The 25,647-nt window shown below is 40.8% G+C and overlaps 1 pseudogene; it reads right to left on the bottom strand.

Annotated features, from left to right (window-relative positions):
• Positions 1 to 8,851: 8,851 nt before the first annotated feature.
• Positions 8,852 to 9,508, bottom strand: LOC124230806 (immunoglobulin heavy variable 4-30-2-like; annotated as a pseudogene).
• Between the last annotated feature and the right edge of the window lie 16,139 nt (positions 9,509 to 25,647).

The following is a 25,647-nucleotide window of genomic DNA, read 5'->3' as shown; positions in this document are numbered from 1 at the left end:
ATATGAACTGACTGAGACACCCTCCTTATAGGAATCATCATGAAATAATTCTGAAAGTGATTTTCTCTTCTCAAATACTACAATATCCTTCCCACCCCAAATGGTCTGGAAAGGTCAAAAGAACTAGTGACCTCCTTAAATTAAAATCAGCAAAATTTCAGCAACCTCTGAACTCCCCTTGCCAAAGGTCCTCCTTCTACATTGTGGAATTACAGTTCATCCTGCAAGGACACATTTGTCATTGCCCTCTGACTTAGCCAGTGCAGGGTTATGTATTCAGGGATTCGTCTCTGACACTAGAGTCTTCTCTATTGCATAAAGACAGGATAAATATTGCAAGTGAGTTATGTTAGTCAGGATTCTACAGAGGAACCGAACCAAAAGGACATATGTGTACATATATATGGGGGGGAGGGAGAGAGAGAGAGAGAGAGATTTACTCTATGGAATTGGCTCACATAACTTGTGTGATCGTGGAATCTGGCAAGTCCTGGATATTGAGGATGAGTGGTAAACCAAAGACCCAGGAGAGTTGGTGGTATAGTTCTAGTTGCAAGACCAGCAGACTCCAGACCCAAGAAGAACCGATGTTTTGGTAGGAGTCTGAGGCAGGAAAAAAATCAGTGTCCCATTTTGAAGGCTGCCAAGCAGGGAGAAGCCTCTTTTACATGAGGGTAGGTGAACCGTTTGCTCTATTTAGGCCTCAACTAATTGGAAGAGACCCACTTACATTATGAAGGGCAATCTCCTTTACTCATATACGGAGTTAAATGTTAATCTCATCCAAAAACACCATCACAGACACACCCAGAGAAATGTTTCAAGAAAAACGTAAGCAACACAGGACCCAGTCAAGTTGACACATAAACTTGACCATCACATGAGCCATGCTCACATCCTCTCCCACCATCAAAAGATTCAAGCTGCCTCCCCACATCGTGCTAGACATCCTCCTCAGGATCTACAGCCATGATGTGTCTCTGCTCAAAGAAACATCAAAGAAAAAATGCTTCTGAATCTCATTGAAGAGACATTATTGTGTGTGTTTACAACAAAGACATCAGTGAAACTCCAGAGTCAGTCCCAGGATTAGCATGTTACATTTGAGGAAGCAATTCAGCATTCCACACCTTGGAGGGCTACTCCAGTACAAGGGGTCTACCTTAGGATTCTCAGAAATCTTTCAGAGGCAACAGATATTTGGAAGCAGACAGTTGACCCACAGCCTTTGGAAGAAGCAAAGAAATTGAGACAGTGAACAATCTCTCCTCAGATGTCGGAACAAGAACTCTCAATAATAGCTTTATTATTGTTGCTGTTGTTGTCGTTTGCTTAGTTATACTTGTTCTTTTCATTTGTTATGGACTCCGATTGCTTTGGACCCATAATATGCATGTGTCTTTCTTTTCCCCCTGTTAGTACAATTTTTAGGTGTAACAAGAGTCCGACTCCAGGTGTTGATGCTCCCCTGTTGACGAACTTCAAGCCTTCCCCTTCCTTCCTCCACAGCTGCACCACATCTGGACAAGCTGACAAGAAATCTGGGTGTGTTCTCCTTTGTCTCTGGTGGGAGAGTCAAACCACACAAGCCCCTGCCCACACACAAGGACACGCAATGCGGTCTCACTCCCCAACCAGAAAAAAAAAGCCCTGAGCCAGTCTCCTCTCCTGGCTTTCTGAAGCCATTTCACACCTGCTTGAGAGGCCTGCCCTGCCCATCCTAGAGTGCTCCATTATGTAGCCATCAACACGGTCCCGTCCTCTTGATGTGTGTGGGGCATCATCAGAGTCGAGATCTGATTGTGCTTTGAATGCAAGGCCTTCTTGCCTTTGCAGAAGCCACATCAATTGCTGTTGTGTGCAGGGTGCTAGGACACTGACAACCAACAACTGCGGTCTTTCTTCTCCTGACTTGGAATGACCACTGCTCTGATAGCTTTTGGCACATATGCACCTGGAGCTGCTGTTTGCTCCTGGCTTGTTCTTTGCTTTGTGCTGTTCTGTGATGCACTGTAGAGTGCTATAGGTGTCTCTTGTAGCTTCAGCAAACCTAGGTCAGCACTTTCCATATTAAATCTGCATGAAGGGACTGGTTGGGAGTGTGTCCCTCACCAAAGTGGCACTTGGTTTTGAGTGTAGTCCCAGACTTATTGTTATTAGAACTAATTGTGGTGTTGACTTCACCCTGATCTGTGACTGACACTGGGTTCAGTGAATTCCATCCTCGTCTGTGACTGACACTGGGCTCAGGGAATGACTCCTACCTTGTGACAGTTTTCTGTCTTAACCAGGTATCCGTCTCTTCTCCATGCCATGCAGAGTCCTCAGAGAAAAGAAGATGCCCTCTGCCTTGTTTGGGTCATTGGGAATCCCTTATGGAGTCTCAGAGGAGAAGCTTTGGGCTTCTAACATTCACATGTCTCCAGGAAGATGGCACTAGGCCCGTTCAAACTGCCCACGATGCTGCTGCCTTTGCCTCTGTCAGCAGAAGAGATCGTTCTCATAACAAATAAATACAATCACAATTTTCATGTTGTTAATTTTCAGAGTTATTACAACTGTACTGTTCTATGTGGAAGACAGTTCCTCTAACAGGTCCTGCCACTGGCAGCCCCACAAATGGCCTTCTGCACTTCATTCTCCTTTACTGGTGATCATGGCTGGATCTTGGAACAGCCTTTTCCTCCTCTCATACCAAGTCCTCCTGGGAGACATTAGGCTGACTTGTGTACTAGTTCCTTTAGTGAATTCTCAGCACATTCTCAGGTCAAGTGCATTCTCCATTGTCCTTGGATAGACTGTGGTGCATGTGCACTAACCATACAGGCCTCACTTTCCAGTGTCTTGAACCCATCAGACAGGAGAATGACCTCCTTTGTCACAATGTCCATGTTTCTCACACACATATGACGTGCTCATCATTCTTGAGTCACCCCAGCAACCCACAGCATCCTCTGCAATGTTGATTCTACATAAAGAGAGCTCTCCAAGACCTTCAGGCACCTTATCCAGGTTTTATATAAATGAAACAGGTTTTTAAATCAGACAAAAAATTGAAGGGAAGAAGAAAATATTGCAAGAAGACAAACAGAATCAAAACCCCTGAAGGTTCCATATTGAGATGTGGCCCTAAGGTTGTCCTTTTCAGTCCCTCCTAACCTGTGATACACAATGAGGCAGGATCATTCATGACCATGTTTCTGAGGCCATCACCATCTGCAGAGCTCTTGGAAGACAGCGGAGCCTCACACAGTTAATCCAGTGTTTCCTACTGGAAATGAGGACATGTGTGTGTCTCTAGTCAGACGTGGGAGTTCCTCAAGAAGGGAAATGTCTCCATGAGGTGAGTGATTTCCCTAATTTTCCACCCAAACCCCCATGATTCAGGAATACAAACTTTGAAGAAATTTTTATAAAGCAAGTGTGGTTTAGACACAAATCTTTATTCAATAAATGAATTGTGTTCCTGCCTCATAGTGATGGTATAACACAAAAAGTGAGTGATTTTCTCATCAAGGATGGAGGGGATATATATGAGAGGAGAGTCAGGGAGAGCAGTGCAGGGAGGACCAGGGAGCTCTGGGACAAAGGCTCATCTGGGGTGGTCACTTCATGCAGCAGTGAGTCAGCTCCAGGGAGTTTTTCCATCACGCCAGAGCCACAAGGACACTATCAACAGACAGCTGGAAGTCATCCTGGAGAGCTCAGAGCACACAGGGTGTCCATGCTCAGCTGTGCAATACACTGAATGTAAATAGTAATTCCTCCCATGTGAAGGAAAATCATAGTTTTCTATTTTCCAAGATCAGGATCAAGGAAAACATTTACAAGATAAATAAGTGAGGGCCAAACTCCTTTCAATTCTTGTATATTTTCACTGTTGAAACCTTATCAAGGATTACAGAAACTGTGCAGTATCACTTTTTTCAAGACTCTATAATTTACTCTTAGTCTCCATGAGCCACCTTCCTCCCCGCTCCACCCCACAGGCCACATGGAGCTCAAGGACAAAGACTGCCTTGACACCAGGACTCCAACTATTAACATGCCATTAGTTAAATTACTGATCTATTTTTGCCCAAGAGCCGTATAACACTGTGTTAGATTAACACTCTGGGCGAGCTTAGATTATTCTACAAGTTTCTATTAGCACATTCAACTAAAACCTGCCAAAGGTAGACTTGCATTTCAACTGTTTTGCAATACTGGAAGGGGAAGTTTCTTCAAATTACACACAACATCAATCAAAACAATTCATTATGGGCCTGGCCTGGTGGTGTAGTCATTAAGTTTGTGCACTGGTTTGATTCTGGCGTGAACCTGCACACTGCTTGTCAGGCCATCCTGTGACAGCCTCCCACATACAAGACAGAGGAGGACTGGCACAGATGTTAACTCAGGGACAATCTTTCTCAAGCAAAAAGAGGAAGACGGCAACAGATGTTAGCTCTGGGTCAAAGTTCATCACAAAACAAAATAATGATAATTCATTATGTAAAGGGGAAGGAGCCACTTCAAATAAACTCCACTCAGACTTCTCCGTCTAAACATGCCCCCATTAATTCTTCATGCCAGGAGGATTTAGAATCACAGCACATTGGAGTCTCATGTCAAGGAGTTCCAGAAATGTTTCTTCTCCTCCATGGCCATAGTGGCCATGTATGTGACTATGTTCTGGCACCCAGCTGGGGGCAGGCCAAGGATCTTTGCCTTTCCTCAATCCTCATATCGTTTAATAAGCTACACCCTCACCCATGACTATTCAAGTTCAAATCTCTATGGACATTTTACCTTCTGGATTTTCACATTCCTCCAGAATAAATAAAGATGTATTTAGGTCTGTTAACAGTTGGGGAAACTGCAGTGACTCCTGCTGGTCTGCTGAGGTCCTGATAGTGGTGCTCTGAGTCCATTATGCTGACACCATCACAGTCTGCTTTCTTCAGTCTATTCCTTCATAGCCATTTATAGACTGTCCAGTGTTAGAATCAGTACACTGAGTATCCCCTCTTTCTTTCACAATTGTCTTATGTATCAGTCCCATTTTCTTAGTGTCACAGAAACAAAAGCAGAAGCTGAGCCTACATAACTGTATGGTTCCTGAGATGTTTTCATCTGGAGAGTAACATACTGCATTGAAAAGAGGGGAAGGACAATCCTCTTTCTCAGAGTGAACAAACTTTAGAGCAGCTGTTATCCAGCACACACACATACTTGACCCATTGTGAACCACATGCTCTGTGTTTGTACGATCTGCACAAGCATGTGTTTGTCAATACTAAGCTGTGAGGTCCGTATCAACTCAAATATGCCCCTCCACTCTGTAGCAGAAGTTCAGAAGTTCACTCATAAGTTGGTCACTCTCACTTCCATTTTAGTAAAGAGTATTCATTAATCTGACGACATCAATCCACAAAAGGAGATGACTCCTTCATGCAATTTCCCCAAGGTTTCAGTAGGTTCATCACTCTCCTCCTCAGCCTATCGCCTGGATTACCTCCTTGGTGATCGCTGGGTGGGAACACGCCGTCTGTTGCAGCATTAGGCTCCCCTTTGGTTGTGGCTGTGGGTCTAGCACGCATAGCGTAAAGTGAGAAATATCCAAGCCAGGTACAGTGCCAGCACACACCCCAGGCCCTTTCTTAGCTGTCTCTTTATCTATTGCAGGTAGATAGGAATAGGATATTTTGTGTTTTTTACCCATTATACTGCATTTCTTTAATATCCAGGGAGCCAATTCCTTAGGAGTTGTGCAGATCACTTCTAATTCCAGTGGTCTCTTCGACCTCTAGCAACTCATCACAGTCCAGCGGCAGTCTCAGCCCATGGATAATTCCGTAGCCATCCAGGCATCAAAGGATCATTGTCCTCATTCTAGTCATCCTTCCTTTTTCCAAACAGTGCTTTACCAAGGTTTCAGTGTATCAGGATTTTTGTAGCAAATACCACATTTGATGCAATTTTGAAGAGGTCCCAACGCCTTTCCCAGGTTCAAATGTCATAGAAATACACACAGAAGTCAGAAAAAAAGTTTTTCTGCTTGTGGCTGAAGTGTATTGCAGTAAAGTATACACATTAAAATTATCCAGGAGAATGACCCTGTGGTGAAGTTCAAGAGAAACCAGCCATAAACTCTCAGGTGTCTTCTCCCAGTAGACTCTCATGGGACGGTTTCCTTCTCTCAGCATTGTGAACATCTGAAAACCAAGGAAGCTCACCTGAGTCTTGGGTTCAGAATTGTGTATTGTGCACCAATCATAGAGGAATAGAGCACCTGAAAAAAAGACATCTGATACTCAGACACAAGCCCCATGAGCAAAAACAGGTGTTTCTGATAAATCAGTATGTGATCAAAACTAGTAGAGGACGTCTCAAGGACTTAGTATCAAAAACACTGCTATCAGGAATAACATTCCAAGGACTCAGGCTCATCTCCGAGGAACTGATCAAGGGCCAGTCATCAGGAGAGGCCTTTCTCATGAGTGTGCAGAGATTGAGCAACACACCCATGCTGAGTTAGTTCTTTCCTTCACACAAGTCCAGGTGTGATGGGTGCAACACTGCCATAATTTATGGCCTGGCCTGTGAGGGAGGGGAAAAGGAAAGCTGTGGAATATGGAAACCCATGCCAAGGCCACATGGAATGGGAAGTGGTGTTGAGGGCCTGTGTTGGGACCAGATGCAGATCAAAGACATGAGTTCAACCAAGGCAGTGACATTTCCCAAACGAAGTTTCCAGAAAATGGAGTGTGCAGTAGCAGTGGACATGCACAGTCTCTAGATGGGGTGCAACGGGACAGGAGGTTACAGGGGTGCAGACTCAGAACAGAGAGATAGTAAAATGGACATTCCCTAAGACAGCAGGTTTAGAAGCAAACTATTTCACGCCTTCTGTGTTGGCTTCCATCAACACCTCAAAGATAAATTTGAGTGCATCTCCCCACACCAACAAATGACTGACTCTCAGAGTGAGGGAAGGAAGAAGGGGCATTCCTATGAGAGGAAACATTGAACCTGAATAGTCCCTCTGCCCTGCCTGTCCTGCCTTCTCTGCAGCTTGGAGGTCCTAGTCCTTGTCCTGTAGGGGGAGCCACACTCAGCACATAGAACACTGAAGAGACTCCTGATGCATTGTCTACCACAAATCTTGCAGTTACAAGGAGGTTTTCTGTTTACTTATCATCAGTGTATTGATGATGCTTTTGGGTAAATTAAGGAAGTAAAAGGCACTAAAATTTCTTTCAAATTATCTCAAATCTACCAATGTTAGGATAGTATTCCCACTCTCAGCCTCAAAGAAATGCACTGAGAAATACAACAATATTGTTCAGAGGCTTCTGGACACCACGTTGAAATTCCTACATAGAAACTGTATAGTAAAAATTAAGAATCCCATTTGTGTCCATTTTGTGATTTTTCTAGACCAATTAATCACATTCTGAGTTTAGATTTGGACAAATATATGGTAACAACCTCTCTCTCCAAACTTGCCATGAAATAAGGGGCAACCGGTGTCTAGAAATTGGAGTTGAAGATACGACCTATATTGATTGTGGTGGTGCAGAATGGAGCTTTGTGTGAAATGGCAACAGTGCATTGCAGAATGGAGTGTGGTGTGGCATGGTGACGGTGGATTGGAGAATGGACCAGTGTGTGATGTGTTGATGGTGCAGAGTGGAGCTGAGTGTCATGGTGACGGTGGATTGCAGAATGGACCAGTGTGTGATGTGTTGATGGTGCAGAATGGACCAGTGTGTGATGTGTTGATGGTACAGAATGGACCAGTGTGTGATGTGTTGATGGTACAGAGTGGAGCTGAGTGTCATGGTGACGGTGGATTGCAGAAATAAGTTGTGTGTGATATGCGTTGTGGAATGTATCTGGGTGTGATAGCTGGTCACATTACTTGCTAAACCTCACAATTAGACGTCAGCAGCATTCACTGACAGCAGAGGAGACTGAAGTCCCCTCACATGGGGTAACACTCAAGTCTATACAACTTCAGCTGAGAGTCTCTTCAAGCTCGGAGGTGTGTAAGACAAGCTTTTGTTTTGATTCCACAGTCAGATAAATTTCTGCTCTCCCCCTGGGGGTGGTCGAGAGTGTTGTGGAGAAAGACACAATGTTTTTCTACCCAAGGTCTCTGTACATGGAGGGAAATAATGAAGATGGACAACAAGTATTCTCACACTACATTTAAAAATTCTTCATGAGAAAGCAGCCCTAGGCCAGAACACTGCATAGAATTAACAAGTAATCCATCCGGGGTAAATGTGGAAATTAAAATTGTCTGCAGATGTCAGCCAAAAGAAGCCATAAAACCATGTTTTCTTATATAAAGTTCCATAAACACTGTGCTGGTCCTGAGAATGCTCTTCCCTTACCTGCAAACACAGGGAGCACAATGGACCGGACACCCACCTGCTGTTCTCTGAATCCACAGCCTGGTTTGTGCTGAAGACACACATCCTGTGGGGCCTCCTAGACAGTGACTGAGCTCGGGCGTGATACTGAGGTAGATCGTTCCCGGGTGACAGTTCCCCAGATGGGCAACTTTGGCTCCGGGACAACCCAATGGTCTTGGTGGATTCTCCTCACACAGTATAGAATTTTAGGAAATTTCCACCCAAACTGCCTGCCTTTCTCCTTTACCAGGGGTCAGACTTGCTCCCTGAGCTGACAACTCTCCAAGCCTCAAATGTCCTTCTTCATTTTTCTGCCTGCATATATGATTCTTTGAGTTTGGTGCATGCAAGAATGTTTTCCCCTATTACAACAATACTTCTCAAATTTAGGAACGTCAGTTGTAGGCACAGAATCATAAATCTAGAAATGTTCTCAAGGACAAACTCTAGATTGAGAAGAAGCTGGAGATGCTAACAGGAAACCAGCCCTGATCCTCCATTTGCACCTGCTCCTGGAGCTGACTCTGTGGCCCATTGATCTGAGTACCCTCTGGTTGTCCTGAGCACCTCCTGGTGGTCATGAGCACCCTCAACATGCAGCTCCTCCTGTCTCTCTGCAGGGAGATTTGTGTCTGGACTGCCACTGACTTCGCCTCACTGTGTCTGGCACAGTAATACACAGCTGTGTCCTCGGCAGTCACCGAGTTCAGGTGCAGGGAGAACTGGTTCTTGGATGTATCTATGGAGATGGAGATGTGGCTCTCAAAGGAAGGTTTGTAATCTGTGTTCCCATTAGAATGTATGTGCCCCATGTACTCCAGGCTTTTTCCTGGGGGCTGGCGGATCCACATCCAGGAGTAATAGTCTGTTGTGATGGAGAATCCAGAGACAGCACAAGTGAGGGAGAGGGTCTGCGAGGGCTTCACCAGGTCTGACCCCTATTCCTGCAGCTTCACCTGGGACAGGACACCTGTGGACAGAGAGAATCAGTCCCTTCTCAGTCACATGCACTCTTGAACATCACCATGGCCCCATGTCTGACATCCAGGACACTCACTTTGGGGAGCCATCACCAGACAAAGGACAAGTCCCAGCAGCCTCATCTTCGTCTAGGCCACAGCTCTGCCTTCCCCTGAGACCTCAGCCCTGTCTGAGGAGACAGCTGTGAGCTCCCACAGCCCAAGAATGGATTTTACCCACTACCTTGAAGGGGAATTTGCCCCTTCAAGGATGCCCAGTAGGACACCCAGTCCTTTTAATTGGGGAGGGTATGAGGTCAGAGTCCAAAGTTCTTCTCAGGACTTTGTGGTATCTCTTCTCTTGGTTGTACTTGACTTTTTAGTCTGGGATGTGAGGACACTTTGTCTTCCTGGCTCTTGTTCAGCAGATTTGATGACTCACTGCATATCTGCAGTCAGAGATATGTACCCTCAGGCCTCTGCCCCTCAATCCCAACCAGGTCCCCAGACTAAGTCTCCACCATCCACTCAGGTTGTGGGTCTTGGCTCCTCCAAGCTGAGTGCAGAACAGCTCCTTCTTTCTTTCCATAAATCTCCCTTTGTGATGTGGTTCTCATCACACTGAGAGTTTGTTACCTTGTTACACCATTGTGTTACAAGAGTTCAAGGTGTGCCTTTTGCTTCATCCATCTTGTTCACTTGTAATGGGAGAAGATGTCATATGTTGAAAGCTTCAGGTCACCCCACAGGTTTTCCTGATCCATCACTCACCTGAAAGTTAGCGTATATTCTTTTCACACTGAATGTGGTGTGCCCCACCCAGGGACAACATTTATTTGCCATTAGCCACATGAGCAGGAATGTGAAACCCCCACTACCTTGTCTCAGACGTGGAAACTCTGAGCCCTGTTCACCCCAAAGTTTCTCTGCAGGGCAGGCTGAGGCTCCTCTCTTTGGGATTGTAGATGTGACACCTGCGCTCATCTCCTTCCATTCATCTACCCTGTGGAATTCACACCTTGACTGTTTCTACCTTGAGCAAGTTTGACTAAATTGCTTTTACAAGTGTCCATTTATCCAAGTATGCAACTCAGAATTGCCCCAAAACACAGGTTATTGATAGTGTGAGGGAAGAGTGGTCAGGAGGGATTTGTCTTATAGAAAAATGTCATAACTATTATTTTCACCCAGTACACAGTCCTTCAGTAAGTAGGGAATGGGGTGATGCTATTCAAACAACTTCCTTGTCAAAAATGAATGAGTGCTATGCTAGAAGACACTGCAATCCACCTTTAGGTGTCTATTAAGGATGTCTACAGATATCATTCATAGTCCTGAGAGGCATATGCTGAGAAGGTAAATGCTGAGCTAAAAGGCTAAACTCTGAATACACATGAACATATATTTAAGGATCATTGCAAAAAATTTTAAGGTGTTTGGTTAGTCATGGTTAATTGCTTCATCAAAATCGAAGAAAGGTATAAAGATACCCATAATGGCTACCTTTTTAAGAGTCCTATTTTCACACAGAATTAGAGATTTTGATGCCAACATTGGCAAATCTGTATATATAATTGTAGAAAAATGAGAGTCTTCATAACGCTATTTGTCACATGTTGAGCACTATGACTTTAATTTTATCTGAGAAGCTATGTTCTCCATATAGGCAGCTGGGAAAGCCTTCATTCTAGAAGCTGGAGGCTGTGTGCATGTGTTCAAGTCTCTGCACACACTTCCCTTAAGACAGTCCACAACATATGTCAGAGGAGTCTAGCCAATTTCATCAGAGAGAGTCACAATTTTAAATGGAGAAGACATAACAATGAAAACAAGGATGAATAAAGAAGAAATAGAGAATTTGAACAGACCAAACACAAGGAAGGGGATTGAAACTGTAATGAAAACATTCCAAAAAATAAAAGTCTGGGAACAGATGGCTTCTCTGGAGAATTCTGCCAAACTTTCAGAGAAGATTTATTATCTATTCTTCTCAAACTATTAAAAAAATTGAGGAAAAGGGGACTATTCCTAATGCATTCTACCAGCTCAACATCAACCTGATAGCAAAGCCAGACAAGGATAACACAAGGAAGGAAAATTACAGGCCAATATTGCTGAAGAACGTAGATACTCAAGTTCTCAACAAAATATTTGCAAACCATATACAACAATTCATTAAAAAGATCATACACTATGATCAAATGGGATTCATACCAGGGGCACAGCCATGGTCCAACACACACAAATCAGTCAATGTGATACACCACCTTGACAAAATAAGGAATAAAAGCCATCTGATTATGTCAATAGTTACAGAGAAAGCATTTGACATGATCCAACATCCAGACATGAAAAAAACTCTCATTAAAATTGATATAGAAGGAAAATTTTCAACATGATAAAGGTAATATATGACAAATCCACAGCCAACATTGTACCCAATGGGGAAAAACGGAAAGTCATCCCTTTGAGAACAGGAACAACACAGGGATGCCCACTCTCACAGCTGTCATTCAACATAGTGCTAGATGTTTAGATCACAGCAATGAGGCAGGAAAAGGAAATAAAAGGAATCCACATAGACATTGAAGAAGTGAAACTCTCGCTGTTTGCAGATGACATGATTTTATATATGGAAATCCCTAAAAAATCCATTAGAAAACTATTAGAAATAATCAACAACTACAACAAAGTTGCAGGGTACAAAGTCAACTTATAATAATCAGTAGCATTTCAATAATCTAACAACACACTAACAGAACAAGATCTAAAGGAGATAATCACTTTTACAATTGCAGCATAAAGAATAAAATATCCAGGGGTAAATTTAACCAAGGATGCAAAAGATCTATACAAGGGAAAATATAAAACACTACTGAAAGAAATAGATAATGACATAACGAAATGGACAGATATTGCATGCACATGGACTGGAATTATAAACATAGTTAAAATGTCCACATTACCTAAAGCAATCCACAGGTTCATTTCAATCCCAATCAGAATCCCAATGACATTCTTCATAGAAATAGAAGAAAGAATCTTAAAATTCACATGGGGCACCAGAAGACCCTGATAGCCAGAGAAATCCTGAAAAACAAGAACAAAGTTGCTGGCATCGTTATCCTTGAGTACAAAGCTATAGCAATAAAAACAGCATGCTAGAGATATGAGAACAGCACATAAATGAACGGAACAGAATTGAAAGCCAAGAAATGAAACCACACATATACTGACAGCTAATCTCGGCAAAGGAGCCAAGAACATATAACACAGAATGAAAGTCTCTTCAAAAAATGATACTTGGAAAACTGGACAGCCACATGCAAAGAATGAAAGTAGACAATTATCTTTCCCCATGCACAAAAGTAGACTCAAAATGCACCAAAGACTTGATGGTAAGACCTGAAACCAACTTCTTAAATACATTTAGCTTATTTATCTTTGCTATATTTTAAAGATTTGTTCCTAAACATGTCTTCAGTTATACAAAATCCACTTCCAGCCCTGCTTCAGGTCTTTTCCATAAATTTAAATAATTCTTGACTGTGTATCTTGGCTGGTCTCTGAGATGTGAGAGGTGAGCAGCACACTCACTCTGATCCCTGGCCTCTCTCTTATCATAGTCACCCATGAAGAGTCCACCATGAAGCTTCGCAGAAGGTGGGTCCATCTGGGCATACTATATCACAGCGTGTGTGTTTTTGAGGGCTCCTAGGGTCAGCAGAAGGCTATGCCCCCAACCTGACACAGGCCTGTTATGCAATAGTGACCGTGGGACATAGAATCATGTTTGTACAAGGTGAGCTCCGCAAGGTGACTAAGAACAGATTCAGGCCACCTGAGTGTAACCTGCTATGGATGTCCACAAATGGACAGAGACAATAGGTGGCATTAGAAGATGAAGTGGTGGCATATTAGTGCCCGGATCATTTTTGAACCTGCCTTCTCTACCTGGTAGTGTACGGAGAGCTGGGAGGAGTGAGCAGGGCTCCAGCCACATGGAGTTCTGGATCTGGCACAGATTTAGAGAGAATTTAGACAGTAAAATACAGAGGATGATGTTGTGGTGGGTGTCCACATCCACCCATGTAAATGAGGAGCCAGAATTTAAAGAGTTATGGGGGAACGAGAGCCCCAGTGTGGCAGACTTCCTGGGGAGGCTGTTCATAGTGCCATAGGGTCATGTGTTCCTGTCTGAAGCACGAGCCCATGTGGTGACAGTGTGTTAATATGGGGGAAGAGACCCTGAACTCTACACAAAGGGGGTGGATTACATTGGTGCCTGTGAGAAATGTTTCCCCATCACAGGAGAGATGAGAGCCCTCAGGATGTTCCCTCTGTCAAGAAAGTAAAACAGGTCATAGAGGAACTTGGTAAACGAGTAGTCACTAGTAACCTTTCATATGTCATCTCCAACAGACAATGTTACTTTTTCATCTGTTGGCTGCACTGAGAATATGGGAAATTAGAGCCAGAAGAATAAAACACAAAATGTCTCTTAAGGTATCTGAGGGAGCAGAGAGGAGATCTCTGATTCCGAGAAGAATTCCCTTCTGCATCAGCCTTCTGCACCTGATCTCTGTGCCCTGTGGTCCTGGAGTGCCTCCTGGTGTCCTGTCCTGAGCACCCCACTACTGGTCCTGAGATCCCCCAACAACCCAGCCTTTCCTGTTCCCCTGTGGGGAGGCTATTGTCTGGGCTCACACTGATTTCCCCTCACTATCTCCCTTCCCCTGTAATACATGATCGTGTCTTTAGTGGTCAAATGGCTCAATTGCAGGGAGGACTGGTTCTTGATCATATCTCTGCAGATGTAGTTGCAGCTTTTGAGGGATGGGCTGTAGTTAGTGTTCCCATTATAACATTTCTGCCCAATCCACAGCAGCCCCTTCTCTGGGGTCTCATGGATCCAGTTCCATCAGTATCAGCTGGTTGTGATGGAGAATCCATAGACAGTGGAGGTGAGGGAGAGGGTCTGTGAGGGCTGCACCAGTCCTGGGCCCGACTCCTGCAGCTGCACCTGGGACAGGACACCTGGGGGCAAGGAGAATCAGTCTCTGCCAGTCACATGCAGTCACAACCATCTCCATAGACCAGCATCTTTTCATATGCCTGTTGGCCATCCGTATATCTTCTTTGGATAAATCTCTGTTCAGATCTTTTGCCCATTTTTTAATTGGGTTGATGGTTTTTATTGTCGAGCTGTATGATTTCTTTCTATATTTTGGATATTAACCCCTTATCTGATGTATGGTTTGCAAATATCTTCTCCCAATAATTAGGTTGTCTTTTCATTTTGTTGATGGTTTCTTTTGCTGTGCAGAGGCTTTTTAGTTTGATGTAGTCCCATTTGTTCATTTTTTCTTTTGTTTCCCTTCCCCACTCTGACATGGTACTTGAAAATATGCTGCTAAGACCAATTTCAAAGAGCGTACTGCCTATGTTTTCTTCCAGAAGTTTCATGGTTTCAGGCCTACCTCCACAAACAAGAGAAATCCCAAATAGGCAATATAAAAGTACATCTAAAGGTACTGGAAAAAGAAGAACAAACAAAGTCCCAAGTCAGCAGGTGGAAGGAAATAATAAAAGTCAGAGAAAAAATAAATGATACAGAGACTAAAAGGACAACAGAAAAAATTAATGAAACCAAAATCTGGTTCTTTGAAAACATAAACAAAATTGACAAATGCTTAGCTAAGATCACCAATAAAAAAGGTGAGAAATCTTGAAGAAATAAAATCAGAAATGAAAGAGGAGAGATTACAGCAGACCCCTCAGAAACACAAAAGATAATAAGAGAATACTATGAAAAGCTATATGCCAAAAAATTGGATAATCTAGAAGAAATGGATAAATTCTTAGAAAGATACAACCTTCAAAAAGTGGACCAAGAATAAGTAGAGAATTTGAATAGACCAATCACCAGTAAGGAGATCGAAACAGCAATCCAAAACCTCCCAAAAAATAAAAGTCCAGGACCAAATGGCTCCCCTGGTGAATTTTACCGAACATTCAAAGAAGACTTAATACCCATCCTTCTCAAACTCTTCCAGAAAATTGAAGAGGAGGGGAGGCTTCCTAACCCATTCTAGGAAGCCAACGTTATCCTGATACCAAAACCAGACAAGGACAACACGAAAAAAGAAAATTACAGGCCAATATCACTGATGAACATTGACGCAAAATCCTCAACAAAATTCTAGCAAATCGAATACAGCAATATATTAAAAAGATCATAGATCATGACCAAGTGGGTTTCATTCCAGGGGCTGCAGGCATGGTTCAATGTCCACAAATCTATCAACGTGATACACCACATTAATAAAATGAAGAATAAAAAACACATGATCCTCTCAATAGATGCAGAGAAAGCATTTGGCAAGATGCAGCATCCGTTTATGATAAAAACTCTAAATAAAATGGGTAGAGAAGCAAAATACATCCAAAAGGGCATATATGATAAACCCACAGCAAATATCAGTCTCAATGGAGAAAAACTGAAAGTTATCCCTCTACGAACAGGAACCAGGCAAGGATTCCCACTGTCACCACTCTTATTTAACATAGTGTTGGAAGTCCTAGCCACAGCAATCAGGCAAGAGAAGAAATAAAAAGGGATCCATATTGTAAAAGAAGTAGTGAAACTGTCACTCTTTGCACCCAGCATGATTTTATATCTAGAAAACCCTAAAGAACCAACTAAAAAACTTTTAGAAACAATAATTCAATACTGTCAAGTCACAGGATACAAAATCAACATACAAAAATTGGTTGCATTTCTAAACACTAACAACGAAGTAGCAGAAAGAGAAATCAAGAATGCAATCCCATTTACAACTGCAACAAAAGGAATCAAATACCTAGGAATAAACTTAACCAAAGAGGTGAAAGATCTGTACACTGAAAACTATAAAACATTATTGAAGAAACCAAAGAAGACACAAAGAAATGGAAAGATATTCCATGCTCTTGGATTGGAAGAAGTAACATCGTTAATATGTCCATGCTTCCTAAGGCAATCTATAGATTCAACACAATCCCTATCAAAGTACCAAAAAAAACTTTTCACAATAATAGAACAAAGTATCCTAAAATTTGTATGGAACAACAAAAGACCCCGAATAGCCAAAGGATTCCTGAGAAAAAAGAACAAAGCTGGAGGTATCACACTCCCTGATTTCAAAATATACTACAAAGCCATAGTAACTAAAACAGCATGGTACTGGCACAAAAACAGACACACAGATCGACAGAACAGAATCAATAGCCCAGAAATAAACCCACAAATTTATGGTCCGCAAATATTTGACAAGGGAGCCAAGAGCATACGATGGAGAAAGGAAAGTCTCTTTAATAAAAGGTGTTGGGAAAACTGGAGAGCCACATGCAAAAGAATGAAAGTAGACCATTCCCTTACACCATGCACAAAAATCAACTCAAAGTGGATTAAAGACTTGAATGTAAGACCCAAAACCATGAAACTTCTGTTTTATATTCTATTGCAACGTCTTTTTAGATAAACAGGTTTCAATTATATTCATTTAATCTGTTTCTTTCTAAAAGTTTTCCTAAAATAAACTTCCAAATATAAATCTTTTTTTAGTTTTCATTGAAACCAATGTATTGCCTTTTGGGAGATGTTCACTTTTTGTGTCATTTCTAAGAACCACTAGGCTTATCGGAGTCTAATATATTGTGTTCCATTGATCTGTTTCCCTCTCCACCAATGCTCACAGTCCTAATTAATGTAGTTATATAACAACTGTCTTCCAACGTTTACAAAGCCTTCAATAATATGTAAAGATGACAAAATCTATTGATGGGAATGGGTTTCTGGAGGGTCCTGAGAAGGGTTGCAGGTAGAATCTTTGTCTCCTTCTCAGTCATTACTGTGGGTATGAGGCACCACACAAATTATTCTCAGGATTTAGATCTCTTCATCCTTTGATATTGATGGAAACAAAAAGCAGGTGATCCTATTCCTGGACGTCAAGGACTCTGGGGATGGTGGAAGTCGGTTAGCTTGAGACTCAAGTTTGTGCACTTCCTGATGATACAGACCCATCCTCACTCTCTCATTGTCTATATTGATCAATGTTGTTGGGTTTGAATGACCATGGCCATTCACAACAAGGACAGTGAATCCAATCCCAGGACAGGACTAAGCGAGTTCTTGCTTCTCCTTGCTCAGGGAGATGCACAGAAGCTGAGCCCAGATTACACAGGACTTGGGCAGGTGCTTAGATCTCAGCCCACATGACCTAGCTTGAGCCGTCCTTCTCTGTTCTGGTGGAAGAGCAAGAAACAGCGGAAGCAAAGATCTGTTAAAAATATAAGACTAGAGATGAGTAGAAAAAAGGGAAAGTACCCGTTTCCTGTAGTAACATCTGGATAACATCTGGATGATTTGAATGAATAGGAAACGTTTTAAATTCAACAGAAAGGATATGCCACACACCCTAATCCACCACATAACATTTCTTTATTCTTTCTTGAACCCCTAACAGAGGCACTGTTAAGTAGTCTCCCTCAGGTCTCCTCAGAGAGATGAAAAAAGACACTGGGGAAAGTCACAGCCCAAAGTCCTGTGGCTCCCAGGGCGCTGACTAGAGTCCAGCGGGAAAGCCATGGTGTCTAACTTGTTCTTCTTGACACCCTGCCCTCTGCCCACATGAGACAGAGATGTTCTGTCTAAGGCATCTACCTTCTGAGTTTGACAGACAAGAAGAGACCCCAGATCTTGAGGCAGGAGACATGCAGGGAGAGAGAGGAAGCCCCACACTGAGAGGAAACGCCCTCCTCAGCCTCCCCCTGCACTTGCTCCTGAGGCTGAGCCCCCTTGCTTCCTGGATCCTGATGGGATTGCAGCCCAGGCTGTCCTGGCCGCCTGTGGGGCAAATTGGAGTCTGGACATCCCTGCCTTCTCCCTCTATCTCCATGTCTGGTGAAACTTGCTACACAGACTCTGTTCTGTAAGATAGTAAGAAATGCACCAATGTATACGCGTCATTACCATATATCTTATTTATGTAAGATGTTAACATTTGGGGAAATTTGGAGATGGTTATAACAGAACACTCTGTGTTTTCTTTAGGAATATTTGTAAACATATAATTATGCCAAATCAAAAGTGTATAATACACAAAAAGGTCACAGTCAAAAGTAAATTCACAAAACGTGTGGAATAGATTTCTGGGAATGATAGCATTACAACTGAAATTTTGAATATTTGTTTGAGGAGATAATGTCAAATGACCATCTAAAAAAGTGACAAAATATATCTCTTCAGAAATAAATGTGAAGCCCCTAATCCTACACTTCATTGATAAAAGTGCTATTTATACATTTATTTTAATGTTTTCATACGCGATGGGTGAAATGGGTTATTATCAGTAGTATTGCTATAATCGATCATCAGTATGTGTGCATTCTGTTTTCCTCAAATTTATACTGATATTTTGTTAATTTTATAGTGACATTTTCTCTTCCAAACAAATTTAAGTTTTTTTTTTCATTATCAGTATGACACCTCTGTATACCTTAGGCATTGCAGTACACCGTTCAATATCTCTCTATGATTGTTACACTGTATCAGTTTCTACTATTTTTAATATGTCAAAAAATTAGATTTATGTAATCAGATAGTTTTTGAATGTGTTTACAAACCTGACAACCTGCTTTCCCAATATGTTTACTTTTTATTTCCTTTTCATGTCTTATTTCATTAGTGCAACCTTCCAGTACAATGTTTAAAACGGTTCATGAGCATGGACATCTTGCATTTTACCCGATCTTAGAGGGAAGGTATCTAGTTTCTCACCATTAAGTATGATGTTGTCTGTAGGTTTTTTTGTAGTTGTTCTTTATCAAGTTGTGGAATTTCCCTTTATTTCTAGTTTACTGTGAAGATTTTTTTACCCTGAACAAATGTTGACTTAATTTATTTTCTAACCAGCCTTGTGTACCTGATAAGAATCCTACTTGGTCATGGTGTAGAATTATTTTTATATATTATGGGATTCAATTTGATAACATTTGTTGAGGATTTTTGCATCTACACCTAAAAGAGATATTGTCCTATAGTTTTCTTTCCTTGTAATGCCTTTGTCTGATGTTGACATTGGATAATGCTGGCCTTATAGAATGAATTAGAATGTATTACTTCTACTACTGTCACCTGCAAGAGATTGTAGATAATTGGCTTAACTTATTCCTTGAATGTTTGGTCAAATTCATCAATGAAAGTATCTGGCCTGGTGAATTCTGGTTTTGAATGTTATTTGTTGTTCATTCAATGTCTTGAATAGATACAGATCTATTAGTATTGTCTTTTCTTCTTGTGTGAGTTTTGGCAGATTGTGTTTCTGAAGGAATTGTTCATTTCCTCTAGGTTGACAAAGTCGGTGTATAGAGATTTTCACAGTATCACTTTATTATCTTTGTGATGTCCAGGGAATCAGTAGCAATGTCCCCTTTCATTTCTGATATTAGTAATTCCTTCCATCCCTCTTTTTTCTCAGTTAGGGGGCTAGAGGTTTTTCAATTTCCTTTATCTTTTAAAAAAACAAATTTACTTTTTGATTTTCTCTTTTATTTTCTGGTTTTAATTACATCATTTCTGTTGTGTTTTTATTTCTTTCCATCACCTTAATTTGCATTCACTTTGTTTTTCCTTTCCTAGGTTCCTATGGTGGAAACTTAGATGGTTACATTTGGATGGTTCTTCTTTATAAATATATGCATGTAATGCTCTAAATTTAACTCTAAACACTGCTTCTGCTTCATCACACACTTTTTGATAAATTGTGGCTTCACTTTAATTTACTCCAAATTTAAATTTATTTTGAGAATACTATTTTACCATGTATTTTTGAGAATGAGTTGTTTAATCTCTACATATTTTGGGAATTTTCCATGTATCTTTGTTATTGATTTCTAGTGTAATCCCACGGAGCTCTGAGAGCAGACGCTGTATGATTCCCATTCCTTTACATTTGTTATGGTGCGCTTTATGGCCCCGCATGTGGTCTATCTTGGTCAATGTACCATATGAACTTGAGAAGCACGTGTGGTCTGCTGTTTTTATGTAAACTTGTATACAGATGTCAATTGTATCTAGTTGATTGATGGTGCTATTAGTTTCCACTATGTCTTTCCTGATTTTCTGCCTGCTGGATGTGTCCATTTCTGAGAGAGGGCTGTTGAAGTCTCCAACTATGGAAGCAGATTCATATTTCTCTTTGTAATTGTTTTATGTTTTGCCTCACATATATTGATTTTCTATTGTTATATAAAAATAATCGATACACTTAGTGGAAAAGAAAACAGATCAGTGATTTGTGAATAAAAATATTTACAAAATTAAGATAAAAGAAAGGCATGAAATAAATACAAATAGTATGAGAAATCCCTTTGAAAAAAAAAAGATCACTGTGACACTGCTCTACTTTTATCTTACAATTCAGTCTCTACTAATATATCAGCATATACAGTAAAATCTCCTCCCTTATGGATCCAAGGAGAATCGTCGATTTTTCAGTCTGGTCTGCTTTTTGCTTGTTGTTAGGTCAGAATGGCTACTTCCAAGGTCTTAATATGTACAGCTGGAAACCAAAGTTCTACACAGGATTCTTTATGTTATTACGTTTATATACATTTAATGCATCCTATATTTCTAGGATAATAATTTCATGTGAGATACACTTATCTTACCAATAAAATAATTAACAAAATATGTAGAAATGCCTCATAGGAAGCTGAGTAACAAGGAAAATTCAGGATTTCACAGGAAATATTCACTCCCCTGTGCACCTCCCTCAGTGACTCTTCTCTGTCTTCACTGTATACTGAGAGACACCTGGTGTCCTGAGCACACACTGAAGCCCAGTCCCTCGTGTCTCCTTGCAAGGAGGTTTGTGTCCGGGCTCACACTGACCTCCCTTCACTGTGTCTCCCACACAACAAGACACAGCCATGTCCTTAGTGATATAGAGCACAGCTTCAGTGAGAATTTATTCTTTGATGTGTCTCTGGAGATACAGAGTTGAGTGCACAGAGATGGAGCATAATTTGTGTCACCATTATGACATGTTAATGACAGTCACTGCAGTCTGTTCACTGGGGACTCATGGATCCATTCTCCACAGTGACTATTGATTGTGATAGAGAATCAAGAGACAGTCTAGCTGAGGGAGAGCGTCTGTGAGGGCTTTAGCAGTCCTGGGATTGAGTCCTGAAGCCGCACCTGGAACACAATATCTAGACACAGGAAAAACACTGAATCACCCACTTCAAAGACATTATTTCCATTGCACCTTCCTAAGACCTAGGAGAGGCCCACAGCTGAGATCTGCCTACAAAACAAAGAATGCCTAGAAGGATTTCATGTTCCTCTCCATAACAATCTTGAATACCGGATAACTCTTTCCAGGAAGATGAGGACCTGGCTCTGGGTAGCAGAGGTGATGTCTTCACTGGGAGCCCAGGGCAATTTTGGCATGTGAGGGGCACATTTGTGTATAAAGATGGGATGGGTCATGATTGGTCCCTCTCTCTGGGGCCCTCCTGGGAAGCGCTTGTTGACTGAGAACCAGACTGGACATGCCTTCTGTATAAATGACCATGGGTTCTCGCCTTCCAGAACAGGAGTGGTTGCTCAAAGGAAGTGTCAGAGGGCATGGGGATGTGACATTAAGCACCACAGGACTTATATTCTCTAAATGATTTTTTTTCTGAGATGCATACATTATTTTTATGTATATCTTACATTTTTTTATTGAGTCCATAATAGTTTACATCATTGCGAAGTTTCAGTGGCACATTATTTCTTGTCCATCCCCATATAAATGCTCCTCTTCACACCCCATGCCTACCCCGCACCCCCCTTCCCCTGAGCTGTTCTTCTCTTGAACTTCCACTAAATTGTTATTTTCCATGTGTTTGTTTATCTTCCACATATGAGTGAATTAATGTGTTGTTTGTCTTTCTCACTCTGGCTTATTTTGCTTAACATAACGTCCTCAATGCCCATCCATGTTGCTGCAAATGGAATGATTTTGACTTTTTTATGACTGAGTAGTATTACATTGTCTATCTATCTATCTATCCATCTACCTGTCTATCTAGATAGATATACCACATTTTCTTTATCCAATCATAAGTCGACCGGCACTTGGATTGCTTCCATGTCTTGGCTATTGTGTATAGTGCTGCAATGACCATAGGAATGCATGTTACTTTGGATTGTTGATTTCAAGGTTTTTGGATAGATACCCAGTAGTGAGATGCCTGGGTCATATGGTGTTTCTATTTTTAGTTTTTTGAGGCATCTCCATACTGTTTCCACAGTGGCTGCACCACTTTGCATTCCCACCAGCAGTGTACGAGGCTTCCCTTTTCTCTACACCCTCTCCACCATTTGTTATTTTTAGTCTTAGTGAGCATAGCCATTTTAACATGTGTAAGGTGGTATCTTAGAGTAGTTTTGATTTGCATTTCCTTGATGATTAGTGATGTTGAACATCTTTTCATGTGCTTGTTGACCATCTGGATATCTTCTCTGGAAAAATGTCTGTTTTTGTCCTGCCCCCATTTTTACATCAGGCTGTTTGGTTTTCCTACATTGGTCAGTTGTGTGAGTTCTTTATGTATTGTGGACTGAAATTCATTGTCAGATTTATGATTTGCAAATATTTTCTCCCAAGTGATGTGTTGTCTTTCTGTTTTGATCCTAGCTTCTTTTGCCTTGTACAAGCTCTTCAGTCTGATTAAGTCCCACTTGTTTATTTTTGCTTTTGTTTCCCCTGGCTGAGAAGACACGGTATTCCAAAATATCACATTAAGTTCAATGTCACAGTGTATACTACCTATATTATCTTCCAGAATTTTTATGTTTTCAGGACTTATCTTCAAGTTTTTCATCCATTTTGAGTTTATTTTTGACTATGGCTTGAGTTAATGGTCTACTTTTACGCTTTTACTAGCAGTTGTCCAAATTTCCCAACCCCATTTATTAAAAAGACAATCTTTTCTCCATCATGTGTTCTTATCCCCTCTCATGGAAGATTAGCTGTCCATAAATGTGTTGTTTTATTTGTGGCCTTTCAGTTCTGTTCCATTGATCTGTGTGCCTGCTTTTCCACCAGTACCATGTCATTGTGATCACTATGACTTTTTAGTACACTTTGAAGTCAGGGATTGTGATGCCTGCAGCTTTGTTCTTTTTTCCCAGGATTGCTTTAGCAATCCGGAGTCTTTGGTTGCCCGATATGAATTTTAGGATTCTTTGTTCTATGTCCATCAAGAATATTATTGAGATTCTGTTTGTGATTGCATTGAAACTGTAGATTGATTTAGATAGTATGGATATTTTAACTAGGCTTACTCTTCTGACCCATGTGCATAAAATCTCTTTCCTTCCCTTTATGTCAACATCAATTTCTTTCAATAATATCCTAAAGTTTTCCCTGTATACGTCCTTCACCCCCTTGCTTAAATTTATTCTTAAATTTTTATTCTTTTTATTGCAATTTTATTGGAATTATATTCTTGAGTTCTTTTTCTGTAAGTTTGTTTAAATTAGAGTATGGAAATGCAACTGATTTTTGTAAGTTGACTTTCTACCCTGTAACTTTACTGTATTTGCTGATTATTTCTAATAGTTTTCCAATGGATTCTTTAGTGTATTCGATATGTAAGATCAAGTCTTCTGCAAACAGAAGGAGTTTCACTTCTTCATTTCCTATTTGAAGTCATTATATTCCTTTCTTTTGCCTAATTGCTGTGACCAATACCTCCAGTGTTATGCTAAATAAGAGTGGTGACAGTGGGCATACTTCTCTTCTTCCTGTTCTCAAAGGGATGGCATCCTGCTTTTGCCCATTGAGTATGAGGTTGGCTGTGGTTTTGTGATATATGGCCTTTGTTATGTTGAGATAATTTCTTTCTATCCAGATTTTCTTAAGAGTTGTTATCATAAATGTCTGTTGGATTTTGTCAAATGCTTTCTCTGCATCTATTGAGATGATCATATGTTTTTATTCCTCATTTTCTTAATTTTGTGTATCACATTGATTGATTAACAGATGTGGAACCATCCCTGTGTCCCTGGTATAAATCCCGCTTGATAACGATGTATGATCTCTTTGATGTATTGTTGTACTCATATTTCCAATAGTTTGTTGAGGACTTTTGCCTCTGTGTTCATCAATGATATTGGCCTGTATTTTTCCTTTTTTGTCCTATCCTTGTCAGGCTTTGGTATCAGAGTTATGTTGGACTCATAGAATGTGTTAGGAAGTGTTCCATCTTCCCTAATTTTTTGGAATAGTTTGAGAAGGATATGTATTAAATCCTCTTTTAAAATTTGGTAGCATTCTCAAGGGGATCCATCTGTTCCTGAGCTTTTATGCTTTTTATTACTGTTTCAATCTCTTTATTTGTGATAAGTATGTTCATACTATTTATTTCTTTATGATTCAGCTTTGGAAGGTTGTAAGAGTCTAAGAATTTATCCATTTCTTCTAGATTGTTCATTTTGTTGGCATATAGCTTTTCACAGTATTCTCTTATAATCTTTTGCATTTCTGTGTTATCCATTGTAATTGCTCCTCTTTCCTTTCTAACTTCATTTATCTGACATTTCCCTGTTTTTTTTCTTTGTATGTCTGGCTAGGGGTTTGTCAATTTGGATTATGTTTTCGAAGAGCCAGCTCTTTCTTTCCTTGATCCTTTCTACTGCCTTTTTTGTTTCAATTACCTTTATTTCTGCTCTGAGTTTTATTATTTCTCTCCTTCTGCAAACTTTGTTTTCTTTGATCTTCTTTTTTCTAATTCAGTTAGTTTTAGTTTGTGATGTCTTATCTTATTTGGAATTTTTCTTGTTTGTTAAGGTGAGCCTGTCCTGCAATGAATTTCCCTTTTATTAATGATTTTGCTGCATCTCATATAAGATGGTATGGTCTTTTTTCATTTTCATTTGTCTGCAGATATTTTTTGATTTCTCCTTTTATTTCTTTAATGATCTATTGCTTGTTCAGTATCATGTTGTTTAGTCTCCACATCTTTGTCACTTTCTCAGTTTTTTGTCTTGTAATTAATTTCTAGTCTGATATCATTGTGATTGGAAAAGATGCTTGTTATTATTTCAATCTCCTTAAATTTATTGAGGCTTACCTTGTATCCCAACATATGCTCTATCCCGGAGAATGTCCCATGAGCACTTGAGAAGAATGTCCCATGAGCACTTGAGAAGAATGTCCCATGAGCACTTGAGAAGAATG

Source organism: Equus quagga, chromosome 20 (assembly GCF_021613505.1).
Source record: "Equus quagga isolate Etosha38 chromosome 20, UCLA_HA_Equagga_1.0, whole genome shotgun sequence".
Classification (NCBI taxonomy): Eukaryota; Metazoa; Chordata; class Mammalia; order Perissodactyla; family Equidae; genus Equus; species Equus quagga.
Note: the sequence above shows the minus strand (reverse complement) of the source record. Positions and strands in the feature narration are given on the sequence as shown.